The sequence below is a fragment of the Neovison vison genome, chromosome 13 (assembly GCF_020171115.1).
Source record: "Neovison vison isolate M4711 chromosome 13, ASM_NN_V1, whole genome shotgun sequence".
NCBI classification, from domain to species: Eukaryota; Metazoa; Chordata; class Mammalia; order Carnivora; family Mustelidae; genus Neogale; species Neogale vison.
The window spans coordinates 2,210,775-2,233,982 of NC_058103.1; the positions used below are offsets into that span (position 1 = coordinate 2,210,775).

General features: G+C 62.2%; 1 protein-coding gene and 1 long non-coding RNA gene across 3 annotated transcripts in view; both read right to left on the reverse strand.

Annotated features, from left to right (window-relative positions):
- The window catches only part of KIF26A (kinesin family member 26A), a 36,486-nt gene extending 34,324 nt beyond the window's left edge, over positions 1-2,162 (reverse strand). The window contains exon 1 of one of the 2 annotated variants that reach the window (XM_044230609.1): positions 1,920-2,162. The gene's annotated coding sequence lies outside the window, so the exon portion shown is untranslated. The remainder of the gene's footprint in view (positions 1-1,919) is intronic. The other variant, XM_044230608.1, reaches the window with a different exon arrangement.
- Positions 2,163-6,931: 4,769 nt separating this feature from the next.
- LOC122893546 lies at positions 6,932-18,970 on the reverse strand. The gene is made up of 6 exons (XR_006381649.1): positions 18,884-18,970; positions 8,812-8,933; positions 7,977-8,052; positions 7,654-7,791; positions 7,319-7,378; positions 6,932-6,975 (listed from the first exon to the last, which is right to left on the reverse strand). It is a non-coding gene; the product is annotated as an uncharacterized LOC122893546 (long non-coding RNA).
- Positions 18,971-23,208: the final 4,238 nt, after the last annotated feature.

Here is a 23,208-nt window from a genome sequence, read left to right on the forward strand (position 1 = left end):
GCCTCAGAACAGAGCCTAGGGCTCCTGGACGTGGGCCAGGCTCGAAGGAGCACCGGGCTCACCCAAAGCCGGTCACACACAGGTCCCCCCCAGCTACCTCCCTAACCAAAAGCAGAAGCAGGTCCCTGCACGTGCCCCAGAGCACACCTCGCAGACTCCCTGAAGGAAGTTCTGAGGCAAGTGGACCAGGCTGAGAGTCAGCCAGGACGCCGGGGAAAGCCTGGGTTGCCCAGGTCAGTGACACCTACCAAGATCCCAGGGTCTCGGGCCCAAACCCCTATGTCTCTTGGCTTGGGTGGCTCAGCCCTAGGGCCTCGAGCCCCCCAAGATCTGCTTCGACCCTCACAGGGAAAACAATGAATAATGCTTGGGCAAAGCACCCTCCAGGTTGGATCCCACTCCCAGAAGGGCCCCAGGAGGCTACACCCATCTGACAAAGGAGGAAACGCAGCAGGGGAGGGGCTGCAGACCAGGAACAAAGCACGGGACCCCGTCTGCTGGGTGAGCATGCTGCTGGGTACGAGGGGCAGCCAGGAAATGGGGTGAGCCCCCACCTGGCACCTAGGGGTACTGCCGAACTCATAATAGGCTCGGGCAGGTGCAGGTGCAGGAGAGCACTCGGTGGTCAGGAGGCCTGATCGGTGTGGGCAGGAGGAGACCACAGAGCCCCGCCCCCGGCCCCATGAGGGGCTCTCCCCACCAGGACCCCACTCCCCAAAACCAGCTGGCCTCGCGCCCAGCACCACCCGCAAAACCCAGCTCAGTCCCTGAAGCCCCTCCTCTCCGGGGCCTGTTTCCCCTACTGGGTAATAAGACGGCCCGGGAGCTCTGACAGGCCCCCAGGAAGTCTGTCCCACACCCTCTCATGGGAGCCTGTGGGTCCTGTGCTGCCTCTCAACCAGATTCAGGCCATCTGGGGGCACAGAGCTTGGGAAGGCTGCACCCCACTCGGAGCAGCAGATCTGGAGGGTGCAGCCCCCTCCCCCACCGGGGGCAGGCCGCAGGTCCCCCCCCTCCAGGCCATAGAAACCAGACTCGCCCCCTTCCCCGCCCCTGCCCAAGACAGGAACACCGTGGGACCCCCTGGAACCCCGGCTCCTGCCCCATCCCGCGGCGCCGGCTGGGAGAACTATATTTAGCTTCAATGGGGATTATGCAGACTTCCCAAGAAGGCTTTCAACGACTGAAGGTCCGGCGGGAAGGGCTTCCTCTGGAGACCCCCACCTTCCCAGGCTTTGCAAACTTCCAGGGCTCATTGTTCCTTGAACAATGGTCCCAGCTCCTTCCAACACCAGGGCGAACCCATTGGCTGGAGAATCTGGCAGAGCCCCCTTCACCCGCAAACACCTTGGCTGTTGGGGCCCAGCCCCTCTGTTCCCAAATGGGTGGCCACCACCTAAGGTGGCAAAGCCCCAGGCTGTGTCCCACACACAATTCTTATCCACGACCCAGGGAAAGGGGGAAGGCAGGGCCCCCCTCACAGTGGCAGCCCCCACTCTGGTCCTCCAAGCCCTCTGGCCCCAGGTGTGCAATTTCCAGACACCTGGCTGGGGGCCCAGGAGCCCCAAGGGCAACAACGCGCGGAGTAACCTCTTGCTGCTGGCAGGGCAGGAGCCGTCCCGCCCAGGGTGGAGTCCACGCCATCCCGGTCTCCCTTCCCCCTCCCAGACACAGACTGGGATTCCAGCTGTGGGACATCTGTGGCTCCGGGGAGAAACGGCCGCCCAGCCCCCCTCCGATCCCATCGCAGAGCCTCTTAGAACTGCTGCAACTCACGCACAGCGTGTCACAGAAGGGGAAACCGAGGCCCAGGGCGCAGAACTAGCCGAAAAACGCTCGGTGGAACGTCGCTCCCTCCGGGACCCTGGGTCTCCCAAGTGGCAGCCCGGGAGAAGACGGTCCGAGGAAGGTCCACTTACCCGGAGGGGCGTCCCGGGCCCGCTGACCAGCTTCCACGCCTGTCGCTTGAGCTCGGCGAGCTTCGTGTGGCAGTGGCGGCACCAGCCCCCTCCGCCCGCCGAGTGGCCCTGCTCGGCGCCCGCACCGGCGCCCTCGGGCGCAGGGCGGCTGCCGCATGGGTCCTGCTCGGGCCCGTAGGGCAGCCTCTTGCGGGAGGACACCTCCAGCAGCTGCAGCGGCTCGCGGGCCGGGCCGCCCTCGGCCACCTGCGGGGGTGGGGGCAGAAGGGGACGTGAGCCTGGGCCCCCGAGCAGCGCCGCCCCGGGACCCAGCACCGCGGACTGCAGGACGCAGCGCGTCCGGGACGCAGAGTGCGGCACTCGGCAAAGTTCGGAGCGCGGGCCGCCAGCCGGCCGCCCACCCTCCGCGCGCAGCCGCGAGGTCGGGATCGGGGTCCCTCCCAGCAGGAGGCCCGGCGCCCCCCCCGCTCCGCTCCAGGCGCGGCCCCCAGGGGGCGCATTGCACCCCGCGAGCGAGCATCCTCGGCGTCCGGGACTCCGGCTCGGGGCGTCCGCCGCCGCCTCCCTCTCGTGGCCCGGCCGCGCGTACCGCGGGTGCTGCCGCGCACAGGGGGGAGCCGCGGCCGCCCATGGCCTGCGCGCGGGAAGGGCCGCGCGGGCGCTTCGGGCGGCGCGGGCTCTCGGGGTCGCCGCGGCTACGTGATCCGGCCCGGGGGAGCCCCCATGGTCCGGCCGGCCGCTCCGAAGTTGGCGGCGCCGGCGAGTGCGGGAGAGCGCGCGGCGGCGGCGGCGGCGGGAGTGCCAGGGAGGCGAGGGCGGGGCAGGGTGGGGGCGGGGCTCCGGGGGCGGGGCCGGGGGAGCCGGGCTCCGGGAAGGCCGGCCCGCCCCGCCCAAGCCCGGCGCTCGGCGGCGCGTGGGGGAGGGGGCCCTCCTCGACACGCGGCCCCTCCCACTCCCAGGACCCCAACCTGTTAGGCGAGTCCCAGCCGGAGGGAGGGGCGCAGGAGGGCCTCCGGGAGATCGCCGGCGCACTGGCGCGCATGCGCTTCCCTGCTCCTCTCCCGGGACGGTGGGGTCCGCGCGTCCCCGGGGACGCACCAACCCGCGCCTCACTTTACGCGCGAGGACACTGAGGCCGCAGAGAGAAAGGGCTTGCCCAAGGTCACACAGCTAGGGAGGACGAGGAAGGAGCTGAACCCCGACCCCGACTCCCCCTCGCTTTTCCCCGCAAATCCCGCGCGCTCCGCGGGTCGCGGACCACCCTTGGGGTCTAACAATCGCACGTAGGTGCTCGTTCCGCGGGGTGCGCCTCGGAGCGTGCAGGGCCTGCGTCCGAGTCTGCTTCTCGGCGAGTCTGCGAGGGGCACGCGTACGGGGCAGCCTCGCGTGTGCAGGAAAGTGGGTGTGCGCGCTGCGCGCCCGGGAGGCCGGAGGCGGCGGCGCGGCGGGCCCGGGGGATGCGCGGGGGACCTGTTGTCGCCGGCCTGGCAGATGGGACTTAGCTCCGGAATTAATTGCCTGTTTGTCTCCGGCTGAGAGGTCGCCCCCCTTCTCGGCGACCGGTTGCTCCCGCTCCAGCCCGGCCCGAAGAGGCGCCGCTCCCCGAGGCGCAGGCCGCTCCGGGTCCAGGCTCCGGGTCAGCCCGACTGCCCGGGTCCCGCTCGCAGGGCGCGGCCGCGAGCTTCCCGTGGCGCGAGCGCCCCCTGCCGCCCGCCGCGCTCTCCGTCCCGCGGCTCCGGGGAGACCCGGCGCCGCGAGTCCGGCAAGACGGTCCGGGGCCCAGGAAGGGCCCAGCCAGAGAAGGGGCCGCGGGCGGGCGGTGGTCCGGTCGGAGACCCCGGCCCGCGGCTCCCCGCGCAGGCAAACCCTCACGCAGTTCGGACTGCTCCTTGACTGGCCTGCGCCCCCCAATTACGTCTTGCCCCGCACCCTTTTACTTGGAATGTTCTCCCCGTCCACGCACGCACTCCCCCAAAATGAACAGTGGCTCGTAACACCTTCCCGCCCTGCTTTCCGAGTCACTTCTGGTCCGCCAGTGATGGGGTGCGGGGAATAAAGTGGGCAGGGGCTCCCCACTCTGTCTCCGCAGTCCCACTGCCTCCAGCGCCTTTCCCCCCGGCCCCAGCCGGGGCCCGGAAGCTCGGGCCGTGTCCTATCTCGTCTCGGCCGTGGGGGGAAAACGGGCGTCAGCCCCGTCCGCGTCTGGGTGCCGCGGGGCCGTCCCGCGCCGCATCGCCTTCAGACAGCACCGGTCCCCGCCCTTCAGTTAGTCTGGGACACACGCGCGCGCACACACACGGGCCCGAGGCGTGCGGCTCTGAGCCACGCACACACCCCACACAGGCGCCCGCAGAAACGCCCTGTTGCCGACGCCCCCCGGGGCCGGTCTCGCCGGCAACTTCGGCGGGTAGGCGCCACCGCCGCGCTCGGGGAAGCACACGTACGCACACCCCACACCCGCGCTCCGGGAGCCCGCACACAGCCGGGCAGAACCCGCAGGTGCACGCAGGACCTGCAGTCACCTCGGGGACCCCGGGTCTGCCGCGAGACCCCTGGCCCCCGGCAAGGCGCGCAGTGGGACCGGAGTCCCCGCGCTGCTCTCTCCGTGCCAGCTGACCGCCTCGGCTCCGCAACACAGCCTCGGGGGAGAGGGAGACGCGGGCAGCGCTGACAGGGAAAGAGTGGCCGCGGGTGCCTAGCGCGGCCTGCGGGACGCCGCCGGACCTGCTGCCTCCTTCCCGGCGCCGCCTCCTCGGCCGCGGGGGCCGCGCACGGCAAAGTGGCGGGACAGCGCCTCTGCCGCCCGCGGGTCCCGCCGCTCGGCCCTCACCTTGGCTCGCCGCCGCAGGAGGTGGCTGGTGAAGCCCAGGATGATCTCCGAGTCCAGACAGAGCGCCCCCATCTCCAGCAGGCTGGGCGCCTTGCGGGGCGCGCCGCGGGCCGGCTCGGGCGGCCCGGGCAGCGCCATGGAGGAGCGGAGCGCGGGGAGCGGAGCGCGAAGAGCGGCCGGGAGCTCCTCCCGCCGCCACCGCCGCCACCGCCTCCCCGCTCGCGCGCTCACTGGACGCGCGCCCGCCGCCGCCGCCGCCGCGCCCCGCACCGCGCAGGGCCGCCCGCCAGGCCCCCAGTCCTCCGCGGTCCGCGCCCGCGGCCCCCGCGCTCCCGCCGCGCCGCGCGCCCCCGCGCTCCGGCCCCGCCCGCCCGCGCCGACAGCGCCCCCTCCGCCGGGCAGACGAGCCAGACGCCGGGCGGTGCGGGCCGGAGGAGGAGGAGGGGCGCAGGGAACCGTAAGCCCAGTTGCTGTGCGGCGGAGGACGGCGGGGGACCAGGACCCGGCCTGGGGCCTCACTCCCTGCCTCGTGGGCCCCTGCCAGGTGCCTGGCCCGGGAGCTCAGGGCTGGGGGAGGCGGCGCTGAGCAGGACTTCCGGAAACCTCTGTGGACAGGGGACATGTCTCCGCTCTTCCCCTCTCGAGTCCGTCCCGGGGAGTCTCAGTCCCTGGAGACGCGTAGGGAGCCCAGCGGCTTTGCGCCCCCCACTCTGGCCATGCCCCGGAACGCCCCTGTCTAGGGTGGCTGCACAGAAGCCCACATCCCAAGCCCCAGCCTCGGCCTGTGGACAGAACGCCAATTCCGCCACCACGAGCAGCTTCTCTGCCCCTACCAGACCCCTCTGGCCGCTCCGGTGACTCCCCATGGGCTGGAAGATTCTTGCTGGTCGCCTGGCCAGGCCAAATTATGGTCGGAGCTGGGAATGGATCAGGGGTAGTTCTGCCCAGATAACAACACCAAGCCATGTGTGGCTCCTATTGTGTGCGGTCCCCAGGAGGAGCGGACAGAAGGGGTCAGCGGGACACCTGCTTGGGGGTGGGGGGCATTGGGCAGACAGACAAGGTTGCCTACATTACCTGGGTCCCTGGGGAAGGTCTTCAAGTGTTAAGGGGAGGCGATGTCCAGAATGGTGCTAGGAGGGTGGGCCTTGAACAGGACCTGGAAGGTAAGCACCCACGGGGAAAAGATTGGAGAGCAGTCGGGGCTGGGGGTTAGCATGCTGGCCCTTCCAGAAGCCCTGCTATGCAGATGGAAGGACCCAACAGCTTGGCTAAGGTGCTATCATTGGGCCAGCCAGGCCATCCCCTCGGCCCCATGGAAGGACCATGGACTCTTCCCACCCCCCCAAATTCCCTGTGGCCCAGGAGACCCTGGTGCTCCCCAGGTTACTCCCCTGACCCCCATAGATGGCCGCTGAAGGAGACAGTTTCCACCTGACTGCACCCAACAGACACATGGTCAACACCTTATCTGCGGGTCACAAGGCCAGCGACAGCCAGCACCCTGCCCCAACCCAGGCTTCAGGTCAGGGGAGACACCCCAGGAGGAGCTGTCCCCTCTCCACCCCCATCGCCACCGTGGGCCTGGGACAGAGATCAGGACAAGCTGTAAGAGGGGCCTGAGTCCCGCCCCTCCAGCTCCCCATCTCTGGCCCCCTCCTCTGGGTTCCTAAAGTCTGGATTTAGGGGGCACTGAGCTCCAACAGGCCACCCTGGGGACCTCCCACCTTCTCCCCTCCCCCCGGAGGCAGGCACTGGGGAGAACTGTCCTGCCCCCCCTTCTAAGACCCCAAGCCTGGGGGTGGGGTCCCTCCAGTGGACCCAGCTCTTCTGGGAGGAGGCTGCCCGCCATCTCAGCGGATTGATTAAAGTCATCGTGTAGATTTTTTTTTAACGTTTAATTTACCAAGCACGAGGCACGGGTCAGAACTGTCCCCGGGGAAATCTAGGCCAAGGGAGCAAAACAGAAAACCCCCTGCAATCGCGCAGACTTCTGATGGGATTAATTGCTGGACTCAGCTTCCGATCTATGTCAGGGAGTCAGGAGGACACTGGCCTGGCGTGGCCAGATTCCGGCATCAGGTGTGGGGAGCCCTGAGCCCAGCATACCAGCATCTCCCCAGGACTGCAGGGACAGTAGGAGTCCTTCCTGCCCCCTCTACTCACAGACTAGTCCCTCCTGGGCCCAACGCGCTGTGGCGGCCTCCAGCTCAACCCCACGGCAGGCTTGAAAAGAAGGGGCCAGTCCTCTCGGTCAGCAATGGGAGGGCTGGGCAGCCCCTGGCACCCTGACGCGCCCCACGGTGCCCTCGGGAGAACCAGCGGTCTCTGCGGTTCTGTCCTTTTCATCTGGAGGAAAACTGGACCCAAAGCCTAACACTTGACCCACCGTGACAGCGCACGCAAATCAAAACCCAGAGCCCTTAGAAAGAAGCCCCAGACACACTGTAGGGCAGGGGCGGGTTTATCTTTCTAGAGATTTCTGCCACTAAGGGCCTGGACCCTTTGGGGAAGAGTCATTGCCTCCGAGAAGAGGAGATGGTGCAGGCAGGGAGAAGCTTACACTTACCCATCACGTCCCTTCGCGTGGTTTTACCTCCTGAGGGACCGTAACCGTGGCTGTGAGTATCTAATAAAGAGACAGGGAAGCGTCAGAGGGCCTGAGGTCAGATGATCTGAGGGTGCGCCCTAGAGATGCACTCATCTCCTCCAAGAGGGGGAGAGAAGGAAAATTCCCCCTCATCTCAAGGGGGCCTCGGGACTCTCCCACGCTTCCAGGGTCCCCTCGGCACCCCTGCGGAGGCTGGGCTGGCATCTGCAGTGGAGGAAGGATGGCCCAGGAGAGCAGCCAGGGACGACCGCCCAGTAGTGTCCATGAGGGAAGCCCCTCAGCCCTGAGGGCACCTTCGGGTTGGGAGAAGAAGGCCACTTGGTCCAGCCCTCCTTCGGGGCGCTGCGCACTGGGGGGAAGGCAGTCCGCTCTGCTGGCATCAGCTGTGGACCACACTCTGCGTGACGCCCTCGACCGTCTTCTTGGGATCCCTGTTTCGAAGCGAGGGAATAGGCACCGAGTGGTAAAGAAACCGGCCAGAATTTGTCCCAGGCCAGGCCTCCATGATCAAGAACCCTTCTGTCCTGCTGCCTCTTTGCCCCCTTCGCCCCCAGGGCCTGGCCTACGTGGCCTCTGGAGTGCCGCTGTGGAGACGCCGAATGGACGGGGCCCTCACCGGGGAGCTCCCAGGGTGGGGGGCAGATGCAGGAGCCCAAGGCGGTCAGCCCCACAGTGTTCCGCAGGATCAGGGTCTGTCAGGTAGAGAGGGAAACTGGCAGTCCGGCCGGCTCTCGGAAGAACAGGGACCCTCACTGTGCCAGTCCCACTGCCCCTCCTGCTGTGTGCCCGCCCCTGCCTGGCACCCCGAGGCCAGGAGGGGCCTCAGCCCCAGGGCACTCAGACCGCAGCAGGCGCTACGGCTTCAGCACCTTGGCCAGCGCCCGCAGAGGGACGGAGCGGCCCTGCCTCCGCTGGGTGGGGGTGGGCTCCAGGAAGGGGGACCCGCTGCGGGGGAGGGGTTCTCCATCATTCATCTGCTCATTCGCTGGATGCAATCAACCTAGAGTCGGCCTTGACTCCCGATTGCCCTCACCGCCCCCACGTCCTGTGCACCAGGACCTCCAGTCCCCGCTACTTTGGCAGCATGTCCAGAGTCAAACCCCACTTCCCACCGCCTGTGTCTGCCAACATCCTATCCTGCAGCAGCCCCCACAGGGGAGCCTTTAAGAAGGTGGGTGAGATCACACCACCTCTCTGCTCAAAAGCCCGACTTCCCACCTCTTTCCCTGTGAGTCCTTGTGTCCCGCAAGCCCTCACCGACCTCCTCACTGCTCCTAAACTCAGGGCCCACCGATGCTGGGGTGACTGCAGGCGTGCTGCTCCCCACACAGACTCAGGGCTCTCTCTCTCCTGCTTCAGGAGTCTTTGGGTAGGTCCCTCAGCAAAGCCTTCCCTGCCCACCACACCTGCAACTCCAGCCCCTCCCAACACCTCCCGGCCCTCCTGCTCACCGTTTTCCTCCTTAGCTCCCATGGTGAATTAGTACAACTGTTTCCTCTCTGTCTTGTTCACTGTCCATCAGCCCCATTAGAATATCAACGGTCCCCCACGTCCCTGGCACACCTCTTGACATCTGTTGAAGAAATAAAGGCATGAGTGAATCCGGGGTACAGTGTTTGTGGCCAGTTCCCACGTGATTTCCCATTGCAGAAAGCCTCCTGTCTCCCCATCCCTCACCTTGGCCCAGCCCCCCAGACCCCCGGTTGGGATCTCTGCCCCCCTCCTCGCTGCCCCATACTGACTCCTCCTCCCCCCACCCCACTATCCCTAGGATGACTTGACCAGGCCCACCCAGCAGGCCCCTCCAGCTCAGCCAGGGTGACGACCCTGACGACACTTTCAGGCCCAGATGGAAGCATTCCTGATCTGGGCCTTCCCAAGGCAGCACCAAGTGGCCCCCAAAGCCCACAACCAGTGCCCTCACTGTGACAATAGAGCCCTGGCCCTCCCACCCAGCCTGCCAGGGCTCCCGGCCCTAGTAGAAATCTGAGCCAGAAATGGCTGTCCCTCAGCCAGCTTGGACCTCCTCCTCTCCCAGCTCAGCCCCTCTCCCTCCTACTCTTACGCCCCCAGGAGCCAAACCCTGCAGCTCTGTCCTTTCCATCTGGACTTCTCCCGCAGGGCTGGCCAACTGCGCCTTCAGGTCGCATCAGATGCCCTCCCTTCCAGGAAAGCTCCCAGCCCCAGACAGCTCCCGTCTCCAAGCCCTGATACTCCCGCTGCACCGGCCGTGTGCCCGTGCCCCTGCAAAGCAGGAATTAGACTCGTGTCTGGGCACCCAGAGCCCTGCTCAGGCCAAGCAGTGACAGGTAGCAGAAGCAGACGCCCGCCTCCCCGGACCCCAGGCTCCCCGGGTCACAGAACAGGCAGTCCTGGGGAGCCACACCACCATCTCTAGGACCGGGCACTGCCGCCTGAGGCCAGCAGGTGGCGCATCTTGGCCACAGTCTCTGGTGGAAGGAAAAGTAAGACATCACCTGTTTTGAAATTTCAAATCAACACCAAGAACCGAACGAAGATACTTATGCAGATAGAGAAACTGAGGCCTGAGAGAGGCAGGGGCCTGCGCTAGACCCCTGAGGGTGAGGAGTGCGCTAAGACGTCCTGTGGCCTCACCAGCCTCCTCTCGGGGCCTCCTGGGTTCCTCCCACCGCACCCCACACCTTCAGCCCGCCTGTCCCACACCGCTGACTCCCTTCTCCCCTGGTGTTCTTGCTCTCTCTCCCTCCAGGCACAGGCAATGACGGGCGGAGGTCCACGTGGGGGTGGGAGTCCTGGAAAATGCAGGCCAGAATGGGCCTCACGGCCCCCCAGGAGCTCATCCAAAACACTGCCAACACCTCTCCAGGGGAGGGGCAAGGTGCAGCACAGCTCTGGGATCCAGGCTGGGCACAAAGGCGGCCTCATGAATGTAAGCTCTCTGGGTGTGCCCGCGTGCATGTGTGTCATAGTTTTAGCAAGAGTGCACAGCACTGGCAAGAACAGCGTGAACTGAATGATTGGGGGGGGGCGCTGAGGGAGCCACTCCCTCCCTCCAGACCTGGGGCCCCTGCACCACTGACCCTGGTTGCCATGGCTGCAGGGGGTGGGATGCGGTGGGCAGGGGAAGAGGAGAGGGTATCCGGCCTGGAGCCCAGAACTTAAGCACAGACAAGATCCAGAGAACGGTGAGGAAGCACTTGGAAAACAAAAACACAGCAACAGCAATAAAACTCCAGAGAAGGGTTGGAGGCCAAAGTCCAGAAGATCTCACGGAAAGCAGAGGAAAGAGACGAGGAGGAGGGAAACAGGACAGGATTCAAGCCACGAGTGCGAAGTCCGAATAATAGGACGAGAGAACAGACAAAGTCGGAGTGAGGAAATAATAATTCAAAAAAAACAAACAGACAATAATGCCAGAACTGAGGACTAGGGATCTCCCATGCCTGGCACAATCAAGGCAGGCAGGGGCAGGAGTCACACGTCCAGCCAGAAGCATGTCGGCATCGGAGGCCGTCCCAGCAGGAACCTCCGGGAAGCTGGGAGACTGCGGCCCTCGGAGGGAAACGCCTCTTTACCGGCAACGCGGGACCTGGCCTGGCCTGGCCTGGCCCGGCCCGTCACCCAGCAGGAAAGCACCATAAAGACACACAACTTGACCTTTTGATTTTTTTCCCTTTCTCAAAGTTCCCGGCAGACAGACTCCCCCCAGACAAGGATCTGAACCAAGGAAGGAGAGGCTGTGAGAGGAAGGAAATGGGCCCCCAACCCAGAAGGGGACAAAGGACATCTCGGAGCAGTGGTGACAGGAGGTTAAGGGCGTCAGTAGGTCCCGTGGGGTGCAGAGGGGAGCCGGTGCTCAGAACACATTAAGGGGAGGCCCTCGGGGAATGAGCAAGGGAGGGAGGGAAGGAAAGAAGAATATAAATTATTTACTGTATTTGAACACATTAGGAAACGTTTAAACTTCAAAGGTTTAAACATCAAAGAGCATGGAGTTACTCACAATTACATAGAAAACTATGCAAATTTTTTAAATGAGGTAATTATTTTTTCAAAAAATCCAGAAGCGGAAGCAGAACACATCAGAGTACAATCGCGGTGAACACAGTACGCCAGCACGGGGCGGGAAAACAGAATGCAGGAGGCTCCTGTGTTTCTCCACAAGCCTCATAATTACCGTTTGACGTCTTAAATTATATATGTGTTTATATTTCAGTTTTCAAAAAATGATTTGTTTAATTCAGAAAGGTAGATAAAAGGAAAAATATACTTCCGAATAATCGCAGAGAAAACCCCAGCGGGAATTACAAGGACAGCGACCGACCTGGACCCATCGCCATGCTGTCGGTCCGAGCCAAAGTGGCTCCAAGGGAAAATCAAATCCACACATACACTAGTGTAAAACAGGGAGAAAGACGAAATAAGCCCGACTTCGCAAAATGCATGAGCAAGTGGTGCCTTGGCCACGGGGTGTCATTCCCAAGACCCCGTTCCTGCCTGGGGCGGCTTCCAGTAAGGCTGCGTCGGCAGCGCAGGGAAGGCTGGTGGGTGAGTCTCAGGGCAGGAGAGAAGATACCCAGAGTGCTCCTTAGGAGGGGACGGAGATGGCTCTGTCGAGAGGCCACCAGGGAGCCCCTCCCAAAGGCAGACGCTTTGGGCGGCCCTTCTGCTGCCCCTAGGCCGTCAGGGAGATCATGTGTCTGTGTGAGGTGCTGCCCCTGGACAGAGGTGACGGAGGACCACAGGTGCCACCCTGAGCACGTGGTACGGCTGAGCCCCTGGGGGTAGCCAGGACCCGATGTCAGGAGGTGGCCTAGTGGCAAATGAGGGGCTGAAGTATGTAAAGACTGTGGCACACCTTGGGGACAGCCAGAACTGCCCCCTAGAAAGGAATGCGCTGGGAGCATAGCAGCGGTCCACAAGTGGAGGCTTGAGCTACTGCTGTCCTTGGGCCACAAGGAGAAGGGGAACTTTCACTTGGGGCAAGACAGAGTGACAGGGATCAGAGTCCTACTCCCACCAGAAACAACTTTAAAATGAGCCCAATATACAAAAGAGCAGTGTACAGACGCTGGACGCCAGGCGATGAAAGTGGTCGTGTGAGCAGGGCAACAAAGGAGGGGAGCCCCGCCGTCGCTCCAGCTTGCGGCCTGGAGAGAGGGAGCCGGTGGTGCGACCCAGGAGGGCGCGCCCAGGAGGAGGTCACGGGGGTGGCCGGACAGAGACAGGTTCGCAGTTGTCAGCATGGAGAAGCCAAGCTCGCTCGGGTCTGCGTGTCACAGAGAAGAGAATGCGGCTCTGGGGATCTGCCAGGGCATCCCCATGAGTCCTCAGCTGAGTGTGGACTGATGCTCAGAGGAAAGCAAACCCTGCTCCCACCTAAGGCCGGAGGAGGGACCACCTGGAAGGAGAGGAGGGAAAGCCTGTGGGTGCTTCAAACCATGCGAGGAGCTAACACAGGCACAGGCACACCTACGGCCTTAGCAGCATTGCTCACTGTAGCCAAAAGGTGGAAGCAGCCCCAATTTCCATCGTCGGGTGAAGGGATAAGCAAACTGTGGTCCACCCATACAATGGAACATTGCCCAGCTCTAAAAGGGGGGACAGGAAATTCTGAGACCTGTTGCAACATGCTTGAACCTTAAGGACACTATACTAAGTGAAATAAGCCAGTCACAAAAGGACAAATAGTGTATGGTTCCCTTTGTATGAGGTACTTAGAAGCATCACGTCACATCTACAAAGACACTGAGTAGAGAGGGGAGTTAGTGTTTAATGGGGCGGAGTTTTAGTTTGGGAAGATGAAACGTTGAGATCGAAGCTGGTGGCCCAGCACTGTGAACGTACTTAACGCTACCAAACAGGACATTTTAAAATGGTTAAAACGGTAAATTTTACATTACATATATTTTCCCATTTTATCTTAAAAATACATGCTGGGAACAGTGTGTGCTCCCATCCATCAGAAGGAATCAGCCTTCACAAGACAAGGGGTACATACTCCTTGCTGGGGAAAACTTTACCCTAGAATAAAGGTGAAACTGATCCTAAGAGATCCTAATAAAGGGGTCGTCAACAGGATCAGACACAATCCGCTTCACCATGTCCCAGAACAAAGTTTACACACACTTACAGGATACAGAATTGTGCAGCATGCAACAATATAAAGTTCACAATGTGTCAACCAATCAAAAATTACAAGGCATACAAAGAAGCAGAAAGTCACACAACAGAGAGAAAAACCAATCTATAGAAGCAGATCCCGAAATGACACAGATGCTAACACTAACAGACAAGAGAACATTAAAACTATTTTTGTATTTATATTCCAGTATGTTCAGGAAGATCCCAGAATGCTCAGATACATTAAGTAGAGCCATGAAACTATACAATGAACCCAATCTAACTTCCCCAGATGGAAAATATAATGTCCAGGATGGAGATTACACTCACGGAATTCATTGCAAACTGGCCGCTGCAGAAGAAGCCAGAGTCTAGGCTGCCTGGGTGGTTCAGTGGGTTAAGCCTCTGCCTTCGGCTCAGGTCATGATCTCAGGGTCCTGGGGTCAAGTCCCATGTCGGGCTCTCTGCTCAGCAGGGAGCCTGCTTCCCCCTCTCTCTCTGCCTGCTTCTCTGCCTACTTGTGATCTCTCTCTATCAAATAAATAAATAAAATCTTTAAAAGAAGAAGAAGAAGAAGCCAGAGTCTAGGTAGAAACAGAAATTATCCAAAGTGAAACAGAAAACAAAATACTATAAACAATGAACAAAGTTCAAGTGGCCTGATGCACACCATCTTAAGAAAGTAGAAAAGCTGAGCAAAGAAACCCAAGATGAGGAGAAGGGAAAAAACCAAGATCAGAGTGGAAATCAAATAGAATACAAAAGATAACAGAGGAAATCAAACAAGCCTAAATCTGGTTCTTTCAGAAGATCAGTGAATGAAGGAATGCATGGATGAATGAACAAACAAACCTCTAACCAAGGCGACCAGAATAAGAGAGAGAAAACACAAGGCACCAATATTAGGAATGGGAGAGGAGGCAGTGCCACAGACCCTACAGGTATTAAAAGGATGATAATGGGGGGCCGCCTGGGTGGCTCAGTGGGTTAAAGCCTCTGCCTTCGGCTCAGGTCGTGATCTCAGAGTACTGGGATAGAGCCCCACATCGGGCTTTCTGCTCAGCGGGGAGCCTGCTTCCTCCTCTCTCTCTGCCTGCCTCTCTGCCTACTTGTGATCTCTCTCTGTGAAATAAATAAATAAAATCTTTTAAAAAAAAAAAGCATGATAATGGGGTATCATTCAAAAGTTCATAAACTGACAACTTAAGTAAACAGATTCCTGGGAAGACACAGATGGCAGAAACAGGTAACTGGAATAGTCTGATTTCTCTTAGAGATACTGAATTTGCATTAAGTATCTCCCAACAAAGCAAGCTCTGGGGACAGGGAAGTGGAGAAGGGAGGAGGGAATGACAAGGGACTGAATGAATCCTGATCAGTGGCAGATGTGCCACTGCCTTGACTCTGGGTTGGGCTTCGTGGGTACACACATGTCCCAAGTCGTCAGACTGTACACTTTGAAGGCGTACATCAATTGTATCCCTATAAAGGGGGAGAAATGAAGAGAAAGATGGCCCGCCAAGACAGGAGGGCTGGCTGTGTGCCCCTCAACCCCACACTGGATGCTCAGTGAGCCTGCAGCAGCCAGACCCAGGCCCATGGCCGCAGGGACTGGTCTGTTTCCGGTGGGCCTCGCCAAGTCGCGGAGAGTGCGGAGAAAGTAAGAAGCCACCATCTGTCCTCCCCCTTCTCTGCCCTCAGGAGCTGCACAGCTAGACACACTTTGGGGGCTGGTCTAAGCCCCAGCGGGTGGCCTGTGGGGTAGGAGCTGGGACTCACAGGCAGGCTCTGCTTGGGGGCTCCCACTCCCCGGGGCTGTTGTGGCCTGGGATAGCTCCAAAAGCTACAGGTTCAGGGTCTGTCTCCCCTTTTTCCACCCCATTTCTCTTGAGGAGGTCTCCTACTTAGGACGGCTGTTGTTCTCAACCTCGGGCTTCTGACCTCAGCAGGGATGCCGACTCCTTGGCGCATCCTAGCCCTCCCGGCGATTTAGCCACACGGAGAAGCCTGAACACCACTGACTCAGAATACTGGTTTAGCTACTTTGACGGACACCAGAATAACCAAGGCTTGAACAAGACAGGGCTTTATTCCTCTGCAGAAAAGAGGCTGGTCAGCAGTGCCAGGAGCAGGGTGGTGTGTCTCCCGAGCTGGTCCCAGGTAGAGCAACCACCTGTGTGACAGCTTGCTCAGCTGTCAGGGGCAGGGGGTCTCCCTGAGACCAAGAGACTCCCAGAAAAGGGCGCCTGGGTGGCTCAGTGGGTTAAGCCACTGCCTTCGGCTCAGGTCATGATCTCAGGGTCCTGGGATCGAGTCCCGCATCGGGCTCTCTGCTCAGCAGGGAGCCTGCTTCCTCCTCCTTCTCTCTCTACCTGCCTCTCTGCCTACTTGTAATCTCTCTCTGTCAAATAAATAAATAAAATCTTTAAAAAAAAAAAAAAAAAAAAGAGACTCCCAGAAAGTCCCAGACAAACTGGGATGGTTCTCTGGGCATTGTCCAGGGAGGCTCTGCTGTCCCCATGGCCATCCTCTGTGTAGCCAGAGCAGGCTCGGGACCCAAGGCTGGGTTCTGCCAGGAAAAGAGAAAGAGGATGCGGGGGCAGAGGGTCCAGTCTGAAATGGCAGCTGCCTCATCTGTCACCTCGCCCTGGACAGAGCTGCCCACTAAACCGCCGGGGGGCCGTGTGTGCAGCTAACATGTTGGGCTTCCGTTATTAAAGAGAACGACTACAGAGACTCAAAGTAGGAGCTGCCTGTGTTCTTGGAGGCCTCAGGGACCGAGGGGGGCAACTGTGAGACCCCAGCTCGTTGCCACCTGTGACCCCGCCCCTTCCAAACCCGCCCATCATGAGGGAATGCCAGTCCCGGGGTAAGCACTGGCTCAGTTCCGCATCAGCGCCCCGGGGAGTCTGGCTGCACCGTCCCGTGGGCTTTCCCGCAAGTCCTGCGAGCTGGGTACCACCCCCGCCTCTGTGCAGGAGGAAGAGATAACACTGAGAGGCAGGGCGCCTGGCCAAGGTCACTTGCTGGTGGGCCACAGAGCTGGGATCTGAAGCCGCAGACCTAGGGACTCAGTCTGAGTCAGGATCGGGGAGCAGAAGAGGTTCCTCCATCACTCCAACTTTGGCCCTGCCCATGGCCAGAACCCCCCGCCAGACACAGGTGGCCGCCTGCCTGCCGGGGGACCCACATAGGGTGGGGCTGAGCGCAGCCACGCACTCCTCAGCCGGGCTCTGGGATGCAGCGGCTCTCAGCCCAAGGGAGGGTGTGTGGCCCAGGGCCCAGCTCAGGGAGGTGGGAGAGGGTTGGCGGGGTCCCAGAGAGGTCCCTCCCTGCTAAGAGAGGGTTGGTGCCGGCAGTGGGGCTTGCTGGGGGACCACAGTGCCAGGGGCAGGGCCGAAGCTGAACGTGAGGCCCAGGCCCCACCCACAGCCATCCACGCTTCCATTCCTCGGGGATCGGGGATCGGAAGGCAGAGAGAGGGGCCACAGTGAGGTCTGGGGAAGAAAGGACAGCCAGCCCTGGACACGGTGTAGCTTTGAACACACATTTATTTTCATCACTCTGTAATGTCAACGCCCACACTGTACAAAATGATTTTGGGCCACAGAATGGAGAGCACCGCATCCCAGCCCCCACCCCCAGCCTCAGCAAGGGAGCCCGTCTCATTTGAGCTAAGCAGACGGCCCAGGGAGAACACTGTAGAATTAAGGGTCCCCAATTGACTGTGGCGGTCAGGGGGCAGCACAGCTGCTGAGAGCCTCTGGGCTCCTCGGAGCTTGGTGGCCCCAGAACAGTTTGTGGGGCAAAAGCCGAAGGTGCTGGCTAGAGGGTGGACCTCCTCCCAGGAACACAGCCTCCTCCTTGGATCAGGCAGCCGGGGCTCCCACAGCCTCCTGCAGCCAAGAGCCCCCCCACTTACTGCTCCTGCCCTCACGTCAACCCCCCCACACCCATACACAGGTGGGGCTCCGCCAGAGCAGGCAACTGGCCTAAGGCCACCAAGCCGGGCATTGCCTGTGGACCTCAAACCCAGACCGTCCCACCTGCCCTGTAGCTCCCCTCAGCGCTGGGGGGAGAAAGGAGGGACCCCAGGGGCGCTGCCCTCTTCTCCCCAGAGGGTGCGTCCAGACCAGCCAGTCAGCCTCATCCCCGCGGGAGGTGGGAATAAAGGGGTCAGCCCTTCCCAGTGCCCGGCCCAGGGCTCTGCCCCAGGACCTCCCCCACCACCTGGCCATGGAACCCCAGGCCGCACCCCCCTACCCCCCCCCTCCCCGGCTCTGCGGTGTCTCCCCTGCCTGGCACGTGGCCTCTCAACTCCCTCCCCACCGAGTTTCTGTCCCGCAAGTCCTTCCTCGGACCACACAACCCTCGGGGCCTCTGCGCTCCGTCGACTACGCCGAGGCTCCCGCGGCGCAGGCCCCCCAGCTCCCAGGGAGCCCGCCCCGCTCACCCTAACCCGGCTCCGGGGAAGCCCCGGGCCAGGCGCGCTCCTTCAGCCAGCCGTCGGGTCCCCGTGGGAATTCGGCGAACTTTCGAGAAGGGTGAGGCCCACGGGCGCAGGAGCTCGGCGCGGGTTCACGGGGTCGGCCCCGTGCCAGGAGCGTGGGCCGGCCGGCGCGTCCACACCCCGCGGTTCCCAGCGCCCGGCGCCGCCCGGCCCCGGTCCCCACCCCGGCCCCCGCCCCGGCCTTCGGACCCGGCCCCCGGCCCCCGGCGTGCGGGCGCTGGAACCCGCGGGGCTCAGTCCGGCCCGGGGCGCACGCAGCGGGGCGCTGGGCTCCTCCCCGCCGGCGTGCCCCTGCCCCAGTCCCCGGGCCGCGCCTGGGTCGCTCCGGTCGCTGTCGCCGCCGGGCCCGCCGGGTCTAGTGGTCCTAAACATTTCACAATTGCGCTACAGAACTGTTGAACTGTTAAGAACCACTGCACCCAGCGCGCCGGGGAAAGTCCGCGGTGCGCCGCGCTGCGGAGAGAAAGCCCGGCCGCCCCGCCGCCCTGCCCGCGCCCCGCGCCCCGCCGCCCCAGCTCCGCCCCGAGTCCCGCGAGCCCCGGAGCCCCGGCTGCGCGTCCCCTCGGCCCGCGCCACGCGTGGCCCAGCGGCTGCGTCCGTGCGGCCGCGGCGCCTTTTAAGCCATGCGGCCGCCCTCCCCCGCCGCCGGAATGCGACCGCGCCGCGCTGGCCCGACCGGTTTTTCCGGGCCGGGCGGCTCCCGGGCCGGCGGGTCGCGCGGCGGGTCGTCCGCGGCCCGGGTACCTGCTCGGCGCGCCCGCGCGGGGGTGGCCCTGACTCACCGGCCTCCCGGCCCCGCCCGGCGTCCCCGCCTCCAGCGCCCGGCCGGGGCGCACCTGGGCTCCGCGCTCCGGGCCCCGCGACCACACCCGCTCCGTCGGGCCTGGGACCCGGGCGCCCAGACTCACCGCGGGGGGCGAGGGGGGGATGACACCGGCCGAGCCGGTCCGCCCGGTGGCCTGGCCGGGACAGGTGCGGCCCAGAGCCGGCAGGAGCCCGAGCCGCGTGCACGCCCCCGGGTGGGGAGGGGGAGGACGCGGGCCGGACCCGCCCCTCGAGGCCCCGCTCACTTCAAAGGGAGCTTCGTGGGAGGGGGAACAAAGAGAAAGTGAAACTAGACGGAGGCCGGAGGCTGGGAAGGAACGCGTCCAGCCGGTTCCTGGTTCCCAGAGCCGGCTCTTCTCAGAGGGTGAGGAGGGGGGCCCGGAACCCCCGCGCCCCCCCCACCAGGGCCCAGTCTGGGAGCCCCATGCTGCCCCCATCCCCCACACAGGCCACCAGCCCTCGCCATGCCCCCGCGCCCCCAGCGTGAGTCACCCAGCCCCATGCGCTCTGGCCTGCCCACTTAGTCACCTGGAGATGCTGGGGGCCCGCCAGCTGCGGCCTCCGGGAGATCTTCCAGGGAGCTGCCCGCTGCGGGCAGATGGGGACCAATGGGGGTTTCCGCTTTAGGAAAGAAAGTCTGGAGAGAGGTGTCGCTTAAGTCTCCAGCCCTCACTCTGAGCCCCTGGTGTGGCAGGTCAGACTCACTCAGCTAGGTTCAGGAGGGTCACGCGCGGGACACACGCACACGCACACCCAGCCCCCCGAGACCAGTGTCTGCATAACCCAGGGGCCCCCACCCCCACTGACCCCAGCCAGGACACAGCCACCAAGTTACGACAGACATAAGGCATTTTCACACACACAGTGTGTGGTTCGCCTGTCACAATCCTGCCACGTGAGTGGCAGAAGTTTTATTCTTTGCATTTTGCCGTGGGAGACACCAGCTCACAGAGGGGCCCCCACTTGTCAGAGTCCGAAAGCTCTCCCGCCGCACACCCCTGCTGACTCCCAGGGCCTGGGCGTCCGTGCTGGGGGATGGGATGGAGGGCACAGAGGCCTGTGACCGAGGAACAGGAGTGGACCCTGTCATTTCTCCCCATCACCATCACCACAGGGGTGGGAGGAGCCCACCTGTCCTGTCCCCAGCTCCCTGGCACGGCCCTGTCCGTCGGGGGACAGCCCCCTCCCTACACACTCCGCCCCCCCATACCCCCTCCTCATCCAGCAAAGCTGGGTCACGGTGTCCCGCATCTGAGGGGGCTGGGGAGGGAAGGGTGACAAGTCCTTGAAGCTGTGGCTCCCACTTGAGGTCTGCCCAGCCAGGGAACGTCCTCAGGCAAGCTGCCGCTGGGAGCGGGGTGACCTGGGGGCCTGGCTGAGAAGTCTGACTTTATGATGGAAGATACTGGGTAAACACAGACAGTGGCCTAAGTGAGAGACAGAGAGAAATGCTTCCCAGAGATAAGCCTGGGATCCCGGTGATCTGAGGGGCCGCTGGGAGCCAGGCCTCCCCCGGGGAGCTGAGGTGTGAGCAGATCGGCTCCCCAAGGAGTCGGGGTCCTCCGAGACCCCACGGGCTCACGGTGCCTCCCACGTCCCCCCAGCCCGTGCCCCACCTAGCCTTGCTCCCGTGTGGTGTTTTTTTTTTTCCCCTCTGGTGAAGATATTTTATTTTTCATAAAAATACAATTGTACAATGCTCTTCAGAGAAAGAAAAATTCCCTCAACACCCCCAAATACCACGTGGATTAATAATCTTCCTCTCTTTTAAAACTAAATATGTAATTGATAATATGCAACTGATTTCCAGTGAAATCTAGTATTTATGTTTTTAAATTTTATTTCCCTTTATTTTAACTAAACCTAGCTCCAGTTTAAACCTATGCTTTTTGCAATGAGCCAAATCAAGTCTATCATAATTCAAAGATGATGAAGTAAAATGTTAAACGGTGATGCTGATAAATACTGTCAATTAGCTGGTACACGGTGATATGAATTTGCTACAGTAAGACAGATTCTGATTTAGAAGCAACAGACAGCTTTTAGATAAAATAGGAAAAAAAAATTTTAAGAATGTCAGCTATATTCTAAAACTTGACCTGGTCAAACTTATTCCCTATTATGTTCAGTTGTTCTAGTATGTGGCAGGTCTATGCTAAGTTAATGACAGAATATGACTGGTCTGAATACACAAATAGGTATTTTCCCCTTACCTTCCTTCCTTTGAGGGGGGAAAAAAGAAAGAAAAAGAAAATCTGCTCGGGGAGAGTACTTTCCAGAGGTGGGGGGGCTGCCCCGGGGTCAGGCCCACGTACCAACGTGCATCCCTGAGCACAGGACTGGCCCTTAGTTTTTTCAGCTGTGGAAGGAGAAGGAGAATGAAGCAGTGCGCTCTCGGGAGTGTAGCGGGGCCGTGAGGAGCCAGCGCGTGGCAAAAGGCGAGCCTCTACCATTGTCCCATGTGGCTATTTCTCCTCACGTGTTGTGCTTGGGGACCTAGGGGACTGGCCCTTTACTGCCCTGTTGCCACTCCGTGCTTCTCAGAGGAGCTGACTTACAGACGCAGACTGGCCTCTTGCCAAGGTACAGAACAGCTCTGCGGAAGTTTCCAGACGTGCACCTGTGACTTTGCACAGCTTTCCAAGAGACACATCCCCGTCCAGAAACTGCACCGTGTCGGGCTCTGTGTCCCACAAGAGTGTGCAGGGGCCCAAGAATGGGGACCTCCCCCCACTGCAAAACCTGGCGGGGCGCTCCCCCAACCTGCCTGGCTGTGGAAGCTTCCCACCCACCGTCCGTCACCCACTTGGGGAAAGTCAGATGAACGTGTGCTCTCCGTGGGACACCCAGAACCCAGCTGGACCTTCTACCCAGCGGGGTCCTCGTCCTGGGGCGCCATGGGACCATTTACCCCGGCGGGGTCCTCATCCTGGGGACCCGTGGGACTGTCTACACCTGACACTTGCTCTGGGAGGGTGCTGCCTTGTGGACTGACGTGAGCCCCCACAGCTTGCTCCTTGGGGTCTGAGAGGAGCGCTGAGTCCTGAGTGGCCATGGGCAGCAGGCTCTGCCCCAAGCCCTGGTAAGTAGAGCCCAAGGGCTGGGTGCTTCCAGGGAGCTGTGGGGGGTTGGGGACAGAGAAGACACGGCCGGGGAGAGGGGCAGGGCTGCTTTACCACTCCTCCCTCCTCTACTCCACCAGGCTCCCATCCAACCGTCCTGCCCCCCCCCCCCCCGGCAGCCACCCCTCTGACTGTCAAGCCCGGAGCCCCCTTCCTCCCCCCTCCCCCCACTCATGGGGCCTTCATTAGGGTGTGGGGCAAAGGCTCCTCGGGCCTGGCCGTGCTTATGTGGTGCTCCCTGGTTGTGCAAGGCCCAGGCACACCCGTGTCTGGGCGAGAATCTGGAAGGCTGCCAGCCAAGGTGCCAGCCTGGGCCTGGGAACCAGGCGGAGGAGCCCGGGGGTGCAGGCAGAGCCACCCCCAGCCCGGCCCACCCGGGAGAGGTCCCAGCTACACTGTGGGTGCCAAGGGCAGGCTCTTGGGGGTCACGCTTGTGGCCAACATCTGCAGGGCCCGTGCCCTCAGGCTGGACGCAGCTCTCCCAAGCTTCCAACCCAGGGGACAGACAGACAGATGGACAGATGGGTGGGAATCCTTACATGGGCAGTGGTGGAGAACCTGGATGGAGGTACCCCCCACCCCCTATGCCCCCTGCCTCCCCCCACACTCCCCATGCTCAGCCAGGAAGGGTCAGGAGCCATGTTGGGGCAGGGGGCGGGGGGAAGGGCAGGCTGCCACCCAGGGAGCTCTTGCCCCACTGGACTGCGTACAGTTTGGACGGAGTATAAGCCAGGGGGCCAAACACCGGATTTCAGCCCCAGCCAGGTCTCTGACGAGGCTCGGGGCTGTCCAACCCGCCTTGGAGAACCGCTCCCCTCCTCCCCCCGCGAGGCTGTCACAACCAGGCACCTAGGGAAGGCACAGGTCACCCCCTCATGCCTCTCCAGGTAGGGGCCTTGGGCACAAAGGGCTGGACTAAACCCCGCCCAGCAGGCGGCCAGCCACTGGGAGGGGCGGGGAGGACCAGAGAGACGGGATGGTCCAGATGAACAGGGGGAGTGGAGCAGAGGCAGTGTGGGTGGGGGCTGCCTGGAGGAAGGCACTTCAAGCTTTGAGAAGGTGAGGATCAGACCAAAGGCGACGGGGCAGGGGTCGTCTGGAGGAGGGAGCAGCCTGCACAAACCCGGGGAGGCAGGACAGCGGGGCAGGGCTGGAGGACACACCCCTCGCTCTGGCCCGGGAAGGGCTGGCTGGGTGTCCCTCACCCTCAGGCTGCCCTCTGCAGAGCCTGGGCACAAGTGCCCACCCATACCCATAGTCCTGGGACCCAGAAGGACCCACCAGAG